Here is a 15,430-nt window from a genome sequence, read left to right as displayed (position 1 = left end):
TGTCTTGCGGGCGAGTGCACGTGCCCTATAGCAAAAACCTCTCCAAAAAAAAAAAAAAAAGGAGACCCATGCTTTAAAAATATGCAGGGCCTTTAATATGGGAATATTAATTATGAATTTTTGAAGATTTAGAAAGTATTTATTCTTACTTGACAAATCTTTACACAGAACGTAACATTCTACTGTGAATGCACATTTCAGACATGCTGCATCCAAATATCATATTGCATGCACTTTTTCCTTTTGACGTTAAATACTCTAGCCTCCAAGAGCACATGAGGTGGGAGCAGTGGAGAGAGTTGAAAGATAACAAGGGTGGTGAGTGGAGAAAGTTAGCAAAGTCATTTAACACGCCTGCCTGTAAAACCAACCAACTAAAGTGCTATAGTATTTCTTCACACGGGTCCAGAGAGGATTCATTAATTAGTGTTTGAAAACAGATCATTGGGGAAGGTACCATGCGAATGTGGTAATCATCAGCACCATTTACAATCACGTCAATAACATGTGGTGATGGCATGTTGACTCTGATTACGAACAGTTGTTGCTGTTGATAAAGCTGTGAACTTTGAATCATTAAATGTGCTTGCTTTGTGGTTTTGAAACCCCACAGCAGATGTTAAGTAGTACAGTTAAGTTATATCTTGAATACGTTCCTGGAGCCCAAAGCTGAGAAATAAAATCATCAAAGAGCACTGAGCACATGACAAACAGGTTTTGACAAAGCCTCTCCCATGAGAGCGGCCATTGAAAAGTGATATGATAGGTTAGTTCCATTGTCCCATTTCTCTTTTCTGTTAAAGATCATTTTGCCAGCTCAGTTTGCAGAACATTGAAGCTCATAGTGGCCTGTCAGCCTTAATAAATTTCCCATTAACTTTTATGCATTCTAAACACAAAGCACTAGAAAAAAATTTTGGATGATCAAATACATTCCCAAGTGACTCTTCACTCCTTAAAATGGATAGAGCAATTTGAGAGTAATTTAAGAAAATGGATAATCTACTGAAAAGTTCCCATGAGATGTTGTCTGCCCACTCCCAGTTGCCAACTACACTGTCTCACAGAAGACTTATTTTTTATACCGAAAGAGGGGGAGTCAACGAGGGTGAAGAACTGAAGCACTGAAATGTGTCTGTCACTCACTAAAATGAGGTATGTTGCTGGTTGAAAGAGAAAAGAAGAGCTGTCTTGCTCTGACCTCTAACTTCTGTGTGTCCTTTGGCTGTTTACCTAATTTTGGATCCACTCCTTGAACTTTTCCAACTAGTACTGAATTGCCCCTACATTAGGCTGCTAGTTTGTTTCCAGACCCAAAACTCACGTGCTCAATTTCTGAACCCCTTGTTCACCTCCGATACCGTCTGCCATTGTGATTCCCTACTACACGGTGTAGACATAAGACAGGCACAGTTAGTAAGGCATGTCCCAATGTAGAATGCTTAGCTTTGCCTCAGCCTTCATGGTTCTGGTTTCTCACTGTGTCCAGAATTATCAAATATAAATTTAGAGTTTACCTTCGTGCATTGATGAAAGCAGTAACTAAAGAAATCGATAAGAATATATGAGATAGTGTTTGTTAGTATATTTGTGGGAGGAAGAAAAGAGGTATAATAACATTCTAATGGAAAAAACCATCATAATCAAGATGTTGAAGTTTTCTGTAAGTCCTTGAATGTTTTGGACTCCCACATGATTGTTGAAGAGGCATTCCAGTTGTAATATTTGAACACCTGTGTTTTCAGCAATCTACAAAACCAATTACTTTTGGTGTTTAAGGAAGAAGGACACTTTGCAAATAAGTGCTGCCTTTAAATTCTGGGGTCAAACAGTTTATAGATAGTGGTTTTCTATTTTCTGCGGGGGATATATGACTATTGATGGGTTTTTGCTTGTTTGTTTTTGGGAAAGGGCACATGCACTTACCAAGAAAGACTGAGACAAAGTAATGACTCCCCATGGAGAACGCTCCACAATCCCCGTCTCTCCCTCCCTTTGGAATTTTGGACATGCATGCACCCATGCTGATGGTGTTTCTTGAGTCACCAGTTGTGGGACCCAAATTACACAGTTGGTCATGTGGGATTTACCTGCGTGAGCCACCATGCCATGAGGCCAGCCCACTATTTCTGGTTTCTATTCTTGCTTTAGCTCCTACTCTCTTCTTCCACCTTCTAAACCTGCTATCATAAGAATCACAATATCTGAGCAACCCTTGCAGGTCTTTGACATAGCAAATCAGTGAGCTAGGTATGACCATATGGTCTGATAGAAATCAGGATGAGAAGTAGAAGAAGGGGTATAGAATGGAAATTGTTTAAAATTGACTCTGATAGTTTCTAAACCAAAGAAGTCACCCTATGCTTCCCATTATATGCAAAATTTCCCTTCATTTCTTAAACTATAATAATTGTATGTTTTACAGAGGGTATATAAACCATTTTTACTTTATTCCCCATATACATGACAATATATACAAAGATCCCAACCAAATTATAATAATCGCATGTTTTACAGAGGGTGTTTAAGCCATTTTTACTTTATTCCCCATATACATGAGGAATACCAACCAAATTATGAAAAATGTTTTGTTTAGATGAAATCCTCATCTTGGGTGGCATGATTTGTGTTTAGAGAGGAGTTTGTCCCCTTATGGCTTAATGCTTTAATTTGCCAACTTATTTAAGAACAGAATGTTGACCACATCATTTTTTATTTATTTATTTACATTTAAGATTTAGAATTAGTTGTTTGAATATTAATTAATGTACTTAGAGTAAGACTGCATTATATTCAAGGGATATGGATGTTTGCGCCTGCACAGCTGTGGTTTGAAGTGCCTGTTTTTGTTTTCTGTTTTTAACTTTTTTTGATCCATTCTCACTGTCAGCAGTCCTTTATTATGCTGTCAGTGTAGGTTATAATGCCCTCCTCAGAAACCCCACCCATACTTGCTGTATCTAATGTGTTGTAGGTTGAAAAACACCTTCGTTTTGTCAGAGTTGACTGCAAAGTAAAATTAGTGGGCCTCCTTATCCTGAGCATTAGTATATGGATTGGGGGGGTTCCCATCACTGCTTTCAACAGCCTTTGGGGGAATGGAGTGCCTCGTTCTCAGCTGATTTTTGCAAAGATGAGTTTATCACATCATTGAGTTATTATGAAATAATATGTTCATTTATTACAGTCCCAATTTGTTCTATATAACTTTGTCATTCTGCTATTTCTTTCTTCCATAGATCTGTGACAGGAAATGCTCAATAAGAGAAAATTTAAAATTTTTCTAATTTAGCTACGCTTTTCATTTTGCTTTTAGTTTCCTTTTTCTCTTCCTTTGTGTTTTGCTCTGCTTTTTGCTATGCCATTTCCAATTGTTGTTGTTGTTGTTTTTGAGTAGCAGGAGGTTTAATTGGGGGAGACAGAAAATATACAGGGCTCAGTGGAAGTTAGTATGTTTTAGTGAATCTGCTTCTATGTTGATTTTTTTTTTATCTAAATTTATACTTCCTGATTATGCTTTGTCCTCTAATCTGTTTAATATCTCTTTCTGGCACTTACTATCTGATTTGGTACACACCAGGGGTCAACAGAAAGTTCATTGAAAACCTTTATTATTAAAAAAAAAAAAAAAAAAAAAAAAAAAAAAAAAAAAAAACCTGTGTACATTTCAAGCTCTTTTTTTTTCCCCCAAATAAACCTGTACTTTAATCCCATTTCCATGAGCTTTTTTGAGGTCCCCTCATATGTATTTATTTTGCTTACTGCTCTGGGCCTAATACCTGGAAAAACATCTAGCATGTAGTTTTCTGTTTACAGTGAACTCCTCACATTCCTGAAGCCACTTGTTAGCTGTCATTCTCTTACAGAGATTCATATCTCACATTTAACATTCATTCTATTGTTGACATTTGGAGTTACTTGCAAGGTTTCTATAAAAAGATAGCCTTACTTAGCTTACTAAGTATATAAAAGCTCTTTATATATATTTACACATTTTGTCCTCAAAAAAGTTCTCTGAGTAGGAATTTTTATTATCCTCAAGTTATCAGTGAAGAAAATGAGGCATAAAGAGGTTAAGATTCTTGCCTAACACTGGTGGCAGTGGGAGGAACTGAACTTGGACAATCTGGATTGGTAGCTTTGCACTTAATCACTAGGTAACACTAACTAAACATTCATGCTGGCTGCATAATCATTCATTACATGTTGTCTTCAGCTGAGCTGATTTATTGTGTTTCTGATGCTCTTTCTTATTTTGGTGGAACTGTCAGAATTATCACCATACAGAGTGAACATTTGTAACAGAGGCAAAATCTTTGTCAGTTAATTGCAGCATTTATAATTTATTAAACAATGAGAGCAAATGATTTCCTGTTTGAGTTTCCTGATCAAAACAATGACACTTAAAGGGGAAAATGTGACTTTTTAATCTCATGAACATTTTCCTAAATGAATTAGTGTCATTTCTTGATTTTTGTGTACTGGTACATCCTGTCAAGATTTTCCCAACAACCAGAGAACCAATACTGAACACAATTCCACCACATTTGTGAGCAAATTCTAGAAAGGACCCAGCAGCAAGGATATACATAACCACATACATATGTATGTAGAAATTTACAAGCTACAATATCCAGACATCACGAGGCTCGGCTCATAATTTTCTCAACCTTGCCAGACTGTAGCAACATTTATGATCAGGAGATTTATTGATTTTACTTTTTATCCCTCTCTTAATAGGAAACCACACTTTAGACCGTTGACCTTCTCTTGTTATAATGAGAATAGAATAAAGAAATATATTTATAATGCCATTCTTGGAAACAGGCAAGCTTTTTACGGTGTTATAAAGAAGTGCTGGTGATATAATGGCAATGATTGTAATAAAGGTTATGTAAAATAGCCATTTAACACTTGAAAATAGGGGAACTTATGGCGATTGTTTTGTTCTCCTGCCTCCTGCCTTGTTACTCAGGTAACAGCCATAATTCATATTTGCAGTTATTTCAGTTACTTAAATAATTGAGTGAGTGCATTTCAGAACATTGTACCCCAGGATGCAAATGCTCTCCAAACAAAGTCAGATGTCAAAACAGATCACTGTTTGGCAAATCGGTTATTTTAGGAGGATTTTTTTAGAAAGAGAAAAACAGTGAGAAGGAGAGAAAAATAGTCGCCTCCAAATAATAAAGATTTAGAAAAAATATACTTTTAAACTTTTGTAATAACTTTGGGAAGAAAATGATAGAAATAAATATTCTACGTTTGAATTGTCTTAATGTAATGTTCCAGTTATAGCGCAGAAATTTGGACATGTGTAAGTCCTTGTACCTCCTATGCCTAAATTCTTCTTTCTAAAACAAGGTGCCCATCCCCTATCTCACAGAAATGTCTTGATTGAAAATGGTTATAAATATAAGCTATCATTGTTAAGACAATTTAAAAGACATTAAAGAGCATCTGTTGCTTTGTCTACCTTTAGACCTCAAAACTAATTCAAGTACAACTTGTTTCAATCAAATAAAAATTTATGAACTAATGAGTAGGTATTTGTTTTACCAAAGGAGCTGTGAGATAAATCTGACCCAGGATGGAAATCCTAATCCTCACAAAAAGGCGAGGTTGCTGAGTCTCTGAGCTCCCCTCAGATAATCATCCTAACCCATAACCCCATTCCATCTCCAGAGATGGAGACATCTCCCTATCCTATATCAGGGGCTGGTGCCAAACCTGCCCCTGAGTTAGGCACCTGGGTGTTTCTGCACAGACTCCACCTGAGCCTGCCCCGGTGCAGGACTTTACTCTCAGAGCCAGCACTGGGGGAACAGTCACCAAGCTATTGCTGAGTTAGGGAACATGTCTAAGCCTCAGTTCCCCCTTGGTAAAAAATTGGAATAGTCATAGTGCATCTCCATAAGCTTATTGTGATGACTATATGAGATAATCCACAAAAAATACTCAGTACAGTTCATGGTGCATGGTGCATGGTAGATGGTCAGTCCTTATATAAATTTAAATGCTTTTTTGTTATTGCAACTATTATCTCCCAGATTCACAGATACAGATTTCATGCTCGATTCCTTCTTTCTTGGTAGTTTGCTTAGCACTACGTCCACCAGCTTTTCCAGCCAGAGGGTACTTTGTTCCCCTGGGACAGACTTTCTGTCCTTAAGTCTCTGTCCAAGTTACTTCTGGACCTCCAATAACTGCTTATTTTTTTGAAACTCAGTGAAAAACCAACCCACATTGCTATCTACCCTTACCCCAACATGTAGGGATACCTCAGATTCTGATTCATTTGAAGTTTTAATTAATTATGCTCAGATCTGATCTCCCAATAGCTGATCTTAAAATTCAGACTTACTCTCAAATTCACATTTCCAAGTGCCATTTCAACCATATCGCTCTCATTCATGCTCTCCACCTGGTAACTCATTTCTGGCTATGGTTGTCTTCAGTCTGACTCACTCTGTTACTCTTTAAGCCCACTCTCAGACTTGGGCACGTTAACATCATCATAACATAACTGCTCTGTTACTTTATGAATTCCAAAACAGCATTTTTTCTCTAGCCTTGCAACTAATTTGAAACTTTAATGGCAAGCTTTTTCAGTTCCTGTTCCATTAAAGTGTGTTTTTTGACAAGTCACAGGGACTTTTCTCAAATCCTCTCTGCAAGACCACTGCCAATAATTGGTTCATTCTAAAGTTACCAGAACTAGTGTAAAGACATTGGTGTGAAAGCTGAGAAATGCTCTCCTCAAAAACTATATATAGTTGTGTAAATTTATTGCACATTTGATTGTACGTACCATAATTTATATCTTCTCACCAAGGAAAGGATAATCTAAAAAGCCAAGTTGAGTAGCAAAGGTCCCCCAGTAGCAAAATGTAACTAAAATCCAAATTTACTCAGATTGTATAAACAGCCATGAATTGGTGTTTCAGAAAAACTGGCCTGGAATCAGCCAGACATGGAATGACATCTTGGCTCTACCACTTACTAGCTTTGTGACTTTGTACAGATTGTTTGATCTCTCTGAGTGTTCTCATCTGTGAAATGGGCATTATATTTGTATTCTTTAAAAATAACAGTAGCTATCTAAACCAAGCTCTTCTAAAATTCTTTCAGTGGGCCTGTAGGGAATCACCTTCTCAGTAAGAGCTAAGTAAATTCAGAGATTTTAAAGAGGATTATCTAATCATCATTTCCCAAGAGATGGAGAACATTCTACTGAGAAATAAAAAGTGAATTGTTTAACTAATTAGTGGAAAAACAGAGAAAGATTATGGATCTATATAAAGAAAAAGTACAGCTATGTAGTCTCCTAACTTTTCTTCACCTGTAACATTCATAACCTCTAGAAAGCCTTGACATCACAATAAATTTCTATAAATACAACAACAGAGTTCAGACTCAAGTGTTAAAGAAACTTGCAGTTTAGTATCAGTCCTGAAAAATAAAGACTGCATTTTAAGTCTATGAATAAAGAAAAAAAGAAGCAGACATTGCAGAATACAAGGGTTCTCAGAACATTCATGGAAAATCTGTATTATGAAAATATTATAATGGATTTCAAAATTTTTTACACCAAAATAAACATGTACTATGATTCTATTTGTCCACATACTTATGAAGTCCCTTCATATAACTCCAATGTTGTGAATTTTTCATCAAATAGTTGATGAAAATTCAGGAGATCAATGATGGCGCCATCATCCTATGAAAAGGGGTGAAAGCCAGGTAGGATAACCATTCATACATCTATTCTGAGACTGAGACCCAGTATTCTCTCAGATCAGAGTGATTCCTACAAAGACGTCACACAAATGTACTCAAAACAGCTAGCACTGAGTCAAAGTATTGCAGATACTAGGAAAATTACTCTGAGATCTCCTACTGGCGTTATGCTAACCTACAGTTCAATAGGACCATCTGACCAAGTGCTTGTCTGTTCGTTCTGGCAAACTTAAGTGCTTTGTTAGGATTACATTATTATAGCTCAGTTAATGATACTAATAAGCAAGCATAGTAAGAGACAGCTTCTTTCTTATATAATTTATATTAAAAATGCTGATTGGTTTACATCCTCATAAGCTTAAAACTACAATCATCCTCAAGCCCTAAAAATATTAATAATTCAAGACTCACTAGAATAGCTCTTGTCTATTGAAGAGTTGCTTTGTTCAAGGTCTAGGCTTCGTGTTTTACATATGTCATTTTCCTTAATTTCTACAACAACCTAATTTAGATATTAACTTTTTCCCCAACAGGAAACACTTTGGTGCCAAAACAATTAGTAAATGGTAGAGCTGGAATTCTAGCTATGGTAATTGGACTCTAGAACTAGTGCAAATAGCTGCTTCACTCTCCAATAGTAGCACTCAGGTGAGACCTATATATAGAGCTTGTGACATGCTGTGAGCTAATTATTGGCATATTTAAAGAGATTTGGATTGCTACTATTACAGAATAACACCAAGAGTGCCACATGTGGGGTTTGCAAGCTCAGGTGCTGCTGAGGGCCCAGCATTTAAAATGGGAAGGAAGCAGCAGTTAGGACAAACATTAAAGGCAAATGCTGAAAGGAAGGGGAAGGCAAAGAGATATGGAAGGAAAAATAACACTCCAGCCAGAGGATACAGCATGTGGAAGTGTAAAATAGCTAGTAATAATTGAACAGGGTTTTACATAGGACACTATAACTGAATCTTCTGTGTGTTGTGATTATATACCCTTTGTGGTTCCTGTCATTACACATCTGAGTCTTGCTTTTTCTTGATTAGTCTTGCTTTTTGTTTAACAAGTTTCTTTAGTCAAATTTGTCTTCTCTTTTCAGTTCTTAGTATTTTTTGGAAGTCTTACTCCCTGATTCTTTTATACTTTTACTTTCACTGGTTTTATACTTTTATTTTAATATTCCATTTGTTTTATGCTTTTTAATTTAAATTTATATTATTGGTTTTAACCCTTTTCATTATAGGGCACGTGCACTCGCCAGACAGACAGACATAGAGACAGAAAGTGAGAAATCACCCCCAGGGGGGATGGTCACGCCGCAATCCCTTCTCCTCCATTCTCCTCTCAGGATCTTGGGCACGCACGCACATGCACCCGGCGTGAGATTTAAGCCACCAGGTCTGGGACACGAACCATGGTTGACTACATGGGAGTCCAGCGACATAGCCATTATGCTAACTGCTGGTTCCCTTAACTCTTCAAGTATGTATTTTAAAGTTATTATTGTTAAACTTTTAGTCTTTCTGTTTTTCAGAAATTTCATGAGAGTGAGAGACAGAAAGAGAGAGAGAGATAGGTATCCTCAGTAGGGTCTCATGCTGCAATTAGCCCACATACACACTAATTCTGCAGCTTTCCCAACCAGCCAGGATCATGAGTGTGACACCTGGCATATGCCAGTCATCTGGATAAAGAAACCCATGATCTTCCAAATGGATCCAGCTTCACTTATCGCTGTGTCACTGAGCCAGCCCTAATAAGATTTATATTAGGATTTAAAAAAATTTCATGTCATGATTATTTATTCAACTTTTGTTTTATCTTACTATCACTTTCATTCATCCTAACATTGTTAGGAGGAATACAATAATAACAAAGATTGGGAGTCTTTCTTATTTTTTATATTGCATCATATTTTTAGTTATTTTTGTAATGTCTGCCAAATAAGTATGAGGCCACTAAGGGAGTGGCAGAAGAGCCCAGACTTCTGACAGAAGTGGCTGAAGGCCGCCTTCAATCTTTCTTACTTCCTGTCCCATCCTCAACTGCTCCTAGAGCTTCCCTTTCAACAAATCCCCACTAATCCCCCAGTTCACTGAATGTTGGCTTTTGAGAACTGTACCCCACCAGTGCCAGAATGCAGATGGTTGACATTCTCAAAGGCCGTAATTGTCCCTGTGAGGGTGTCACATTTACTTTACTAAGTTGAAATTGCTTCTAACATCTCACATTATTTACATCTTTTTAGGGACTTGTATGGGTTTAAAGTTCATGACCAGTTAAAATTTGAGCAAACAACTATCATTTTGCCACAAACCAAGAATAAATAGAAGTCGAACCATGAAAATGAACTAAATAGACATGGAGGAGTGGAGAGAAGGAAGAAAGATATATTAGAGGTTGAGGTTATATAGATATACCTACAAACCAATCTAATTTATTTCTGGATTGATATGCATTTTTTAAAAGAGTTATTTATTTAATTTATTATTATTGTCATTAATTTAAATTTTGACCAGAAAGAGAGAGAAGCAGAGAGAGAGAGAAAGGAAAAGTAAGAAAGCAAGGTCAGGGACTCAAACCACTGTCAGCCATGTGAGTCCAGCACCTTAGCTACCATGCCATTTGCCAGCCCCATTGAGCCACATTTTTAATTGGTAGGATTCTTCCTTCAAATAATACTAGAGAACTGCCTATGTGTGTAAAGACCTTATAATTATACTCTCTGAGCTTCTTCCTCCCCTTTTTGTTAACTGTTGTCATCTATTTCACCATTACATATATGCCACTGTTTATGATATAGACAATTACCTTTTAGAACAAGTAAAAACAATAATAAATTAAATTTACTTTTCTTTATTCTAATCTCAGCATCCTTCATTTCTCTATAGAGATACAAGTTACTATCTGGTATCATATTTCTTCTGCCTATATAGTTGTCTTAAACTTCTTTTTCTTCTTATGGTGCAAGTCTGCTAGCAGTGAATTCTCTCCATTTTTGTGTAAGAGAGTCCTTTTTTTCCCATTCAGTTTTTGAGAGTTATATAGAATTCTGGGTTTTTACTTTTGGCATTTTAAAGATGACACTCCATTGTCTTCCTTGTGCAGTTTCTGACAAGTTGTCTGCTAAAACTCTCATATGTGTTCCTCAGTATAGAATGTGTCATTTTTCCCTCTGGCTACTTGCAAGATTTTTTTCATTTTCATTGAGTTTCAACTATTTCTATGACATGAATCTAATTTTTATATTTTGCCTTTTCATCCTGCTTGATATTCTTTGAAGTTTTTGGCCTATCTTTTGATTTTGTTGGTGTATGTAGTAGAATAAATAATGTCACCTCCAATATATCCAGAACTATATATGATAATAAATTGATGTACTTTCTTTTTAGGTTTTTGCCTTAGGACCTATGTGCTCAGAGAAAGACAGAGAGAGAAAAAATGAGAACTCACCCCTTGCGGGGGTGGGGGCGGTGACCATGCCACAATCCCTGCTCCTCCTGAGATTTGGGGCATTTATACACATATGCCCAGGAGTACTTTCAAGCTGTCAGGTCTTGAACTGTCAGCCATGTGGGAATTCAGCACCGTAACCACCATGCTATCTGCTGTGTTTTTTTGTTTGTTTGTTTGTTTTGTTTTTGTTTCTTTTTTCTTTTTTCTTTTCTTTTTTTTTTTGGAGAGGTTTTTGCTATAGGGCATGTGCGCTCGCCAGACAGAGAGAGAGACAGAGAGATAGAAAGCAAGAAATCACTCCCCAGAGGGGATGGCCACACCGCAATCTCTTCTCCTCCATTCTCCTCTCGGGATCTTGGGCACACACACGCACATGCCCAGTGTGAGTTTAAGCCACCAGGTCCGGGACTTGAACCACAGTTGACTACGTGAGAGTCCAGTGACATAGCCATTACGCTAACTGCTGGTCCCTGTGTTTTTTGAAGTCACTAAATCTGTGAGAATTTGTTACTGTAGAAACAGAAAATTTATCATTAATTTTGGAAATTAAGCCTATTACTTCTTCAAAATCTTTTCTTCCTGTTCTCTTTTTATCTCTCTTTCTTCCTGGATTCTAATAACATATATGTTGGATTATTTGATATTGTCCTACAGGTCTTGAATGCTGTTTTTAGTTTTGCTTTGTTTTCTTCACTCTTTGTTCTCCATATTTTAGTTTGAGAAACTTCTATTGACTTATGTTTAAGTTTGCTGAATTCTTCAGCTGTGTTGAATCTATTGATGAGCCTATCAAAGGCATTCTTTATAACTAATACTACTTTTTTTTTTCACTTCTGGTATTTCCACCTGATACTTTCATAAAGTTTCCATTTCTTTACAAAATTTCCCACCAAGTCTTTCCCATCTTTTCCATTAGGGCTTTTGGCTTATTTTATTACATTTTATGAAAGTTAATTTGAATTCTCTGACTGATACTTTCAACATCTGTATTGTATTTGTCACTTTTCATTAGTGTGCTTCTTTTTCTTATTCTTTCACATGTCTTAAAAGTTTTTGTTTAAAACTAGACATCTAGTATAAGTTAGTAGTTACTTTAGTACATAGTTTATATGTCTGAAAAATAACACACTCTTTTTTTGGCTAGTGAGGATTTGTAATAATTTATTCAGAAATTAGGTAGTTTTGATTTTTTGCTATTGCTGTTATTTCTCTCAGTTTATCACAGGCTTCAAATTCTCCAAGAGATATCCCTTGTTTTTTGGGGGGAAGGGAGCAATCTGTCTAGAGTTTTTGATTGCTTGTTTGCTTTAGCTTTCTTTCTTTTGTTTTCTTAAGTTTGCTCCACTTACAGGGTTAAGTCATTCCTTTGCCCTGTACCACAGAGAGATCTCTCTCCATGCTTTTCAACTCTCCAGTGGTATGCTGCTATTGCTTCCTACTCCACGTTTTCTAACATAGTGGTAGGGAGCTTTCTCTGTTGTTCCGAGTAAGCATCAATTTTAGTCAAGGTACTGTGTCCATGTGTCTTGAGAGTGTGGTCTTTTCAGTGCTTCTCTCCCTCTCCCAGTTGTCGTCATCAGCCTACGACTTTATTCTTGCCCTTCTCTTGGGTAAGATGTTCCTGTTTTTGCATCTTTTCTGTTCATAGTCTCTAACTGCAATGGATTTTTAATAGGTCCCTTAGTATGACAGTGCTTGTTATACTTCCCCTACTCCCAATACACACACACACACACACACACACACACACACACACACACACAGTTTAAGGCTTTTCTCCCCAGTAGGGAAGAAAGGTTTGAGCAAGGTTTTGTGCCCTTCCTGCAGTGATTGGTGTTCCCATCCAAGGCCTATGCCATGAGGAATACTTCCTTAGGACTCTTTTCTGCTGAGTGCTGTTGTACACAGTCTGCAAGTATGTGAAAAGTCTCTGTATAGTGTTCCCCCCAAAGGTTTCTATAATCTAGTCCACATTTTACCTTTACTAATTTAATAGCCTTAGACAGCTTCTTCTTACCAGCTGTGTCTACTGCAGATAAATAAATGTTCATATCCCATCCCTTCTTAAAGTCTCTGGGAGCTCACTCCTCAGTCAGGTCAAGAAAAATAAATTTACAGTTTGTCTGGCTTATTGTTTTTTACTTTTTTGATTGGTACCTCTGTTCTTTCTAATTTCCTACAACACAAACAGAAATTTAGGAAGTTTTCAGTTTGTATATTTTTGATTATAGAAGCAGTGAAAGTATTGCAGAAACTGGAAACAATATACAATATTATAAAGAGAAAATAAAATCAACCACAATCTCTCTGTAGAAATGAATATTTTGGTATATTTTCCATACAAAATATATATGTTATAAAGAAAGTGTGAATCAGAATATGCATACTACTTTGGAATCTTTCCCCTCCCAGTTGTGTGTATTTGACTCTATGAAAAAGTATTATGAACTTGAGCTAGAGTTCTAGTATATGGCTGTTTTTAGAGAGTATTCATTTTAATACCAATACCAAGGCTGAAACTCTGGGTGCCAGAATTCATCAGAAACTTTTAGGATAAGAGCCAATATCAAGTTTGTTTGATTTTGACTTTTAACTTTTTTTTTAACTCTCAGTGTTTCTGCTTCATTTCTGTTTTATGACTCTACCTGTTCTTCCCTTTTGTGTGAGCTCAATGATCTATTTCCAAGAATGATTTTTAATACATCAGCCAGAATTTTTTTATTTCTTTCAGTAGGGCCCATTGAGTTATCCTTTCTGTCATAGTGTTGGGAATACAAATCAAAGTCATTTGGTTTTCCCGTCCTTCTTTAATTCATTCTGCTTTGTTTGACTAGACAAAAATGCCTGATTATATTGTTAGACTTCAGGTATAATGGATATTTTTTCAAGGCTATAAATCGTTTGAAAGAAGGAATAGCTCATGTTTTACATTTTTTACAGTTTCTAGAGAGTTCAGTAAAAAGTATTTTATATAAAATGTGATTAACAAATCATTTTTAAAATGCACCATTAATAACCAATGTAATAACCAATTCTCTCTAGATTGTCATGTAAAATAATATGATTGTACACAGTAGCCACTCTCATGACAATGAAATTACTATTTGAGTAGAAGAGATACGTTACTGTTTTATTTAATGTGAAGTTAAATTTCTTGCTCTGTAACATAATTCCTATAAAGTTCATCTCCAGTAATCAAATATAGCAGAATTTGTTGAAATTGGACAGACTTGTGTTTTGAATCCTAGCATTATACTAACTAGTTAAATCAATAGTTATTTATTATTCAGTCATTTATTCAACAATCTCTTTTGGGCATCTATCACATACCAGACAGCATGCTAGGCACTGGGTAATTGGTTAATGGTGCAAATATGAACTTTGTCTTCATGATGGATATAGACTAGCAAGCAGCTGCTTATTAACTCAGTAAACATGGGCTTGTATAATTATAAAACAATATTAAAAATTCTTAATTGTCAGAAGGTATAAACAAGAGGTAGGCAGGTAGAGAGAAAGAGAGAGAGAGAGACTGCACCCCCCCACACACACACACACACAATGGAATGTGATTATACCACCATACTTTTCCTCCATCTCGTCATCTCATCAGTATTTTGGGCAGGCACACATGCCTACAGTGCTTTTCAAGTTGCTGTGGCTGGGATTTGAACTAGAGTTGGCCTTGTGGGATCTGGCTCCCAATGCAGAGAGCTTAACTGCCATGCCTCAGTTTTCTCTCCTTCTCTCAAAAAAGATCCTTTCCATCAACCTTTTTTAAAGCTATAAAAGAATACCCTCCAATATCTAGCTGATGCTTTGGCTAAAGAAACTCAGAAGATGTGGGAACCTAAAAAAGACACCCTTTCAAAATAAGTCACCCTATAATTTATAACATATTCAGTCCCCTCGTCAGAGCAGTGGATGAATGAAGACTGGGCCTGAGAGCAAAAGGACCAAGAAATAGAACAGGTTCCACTAATATTGCAGTTACATGGACCATAAACTTTGACCAGTTAATTCTATTTAATGATACATACCCCAAAAGCAATATAGTATAGTTGCAAGTGTTAGAGACCTGAAAGCTACTTCATTCAATCTGAAGAACTGAGAAAAAGCAAAAACATTTTTTTTTCCTTCACTGAATCTGAACCCATTTTTGTCTGACTTCAAAAATAATGTTCTTAGTGGCCTATTCAGGCAATGCATACATAGTGCATTGTGCTAAAATTCT

The sequence above is a fragment of the Tupaia chinensis genome, unplaced genomic scaffold (assembly GCF_000334495.1).
Source record: "Tupaia chinensis unplaced genomic scaffold, TupChi_1.0 Scaffold000097_1, whole genome shotgun sequence".
NCBI classification, from domain to species: domain Eukaryota; kingdom Metazoa; phylum Chordata; class Mammalia; order Scandentia; family Tupaiidae; genus Tupaia; species Tupaia belangeri.
The sequence above is the reverse complement of the archived record's forward strand: the minus strand, read 5'-3'. Positions refer to the sequence as shown.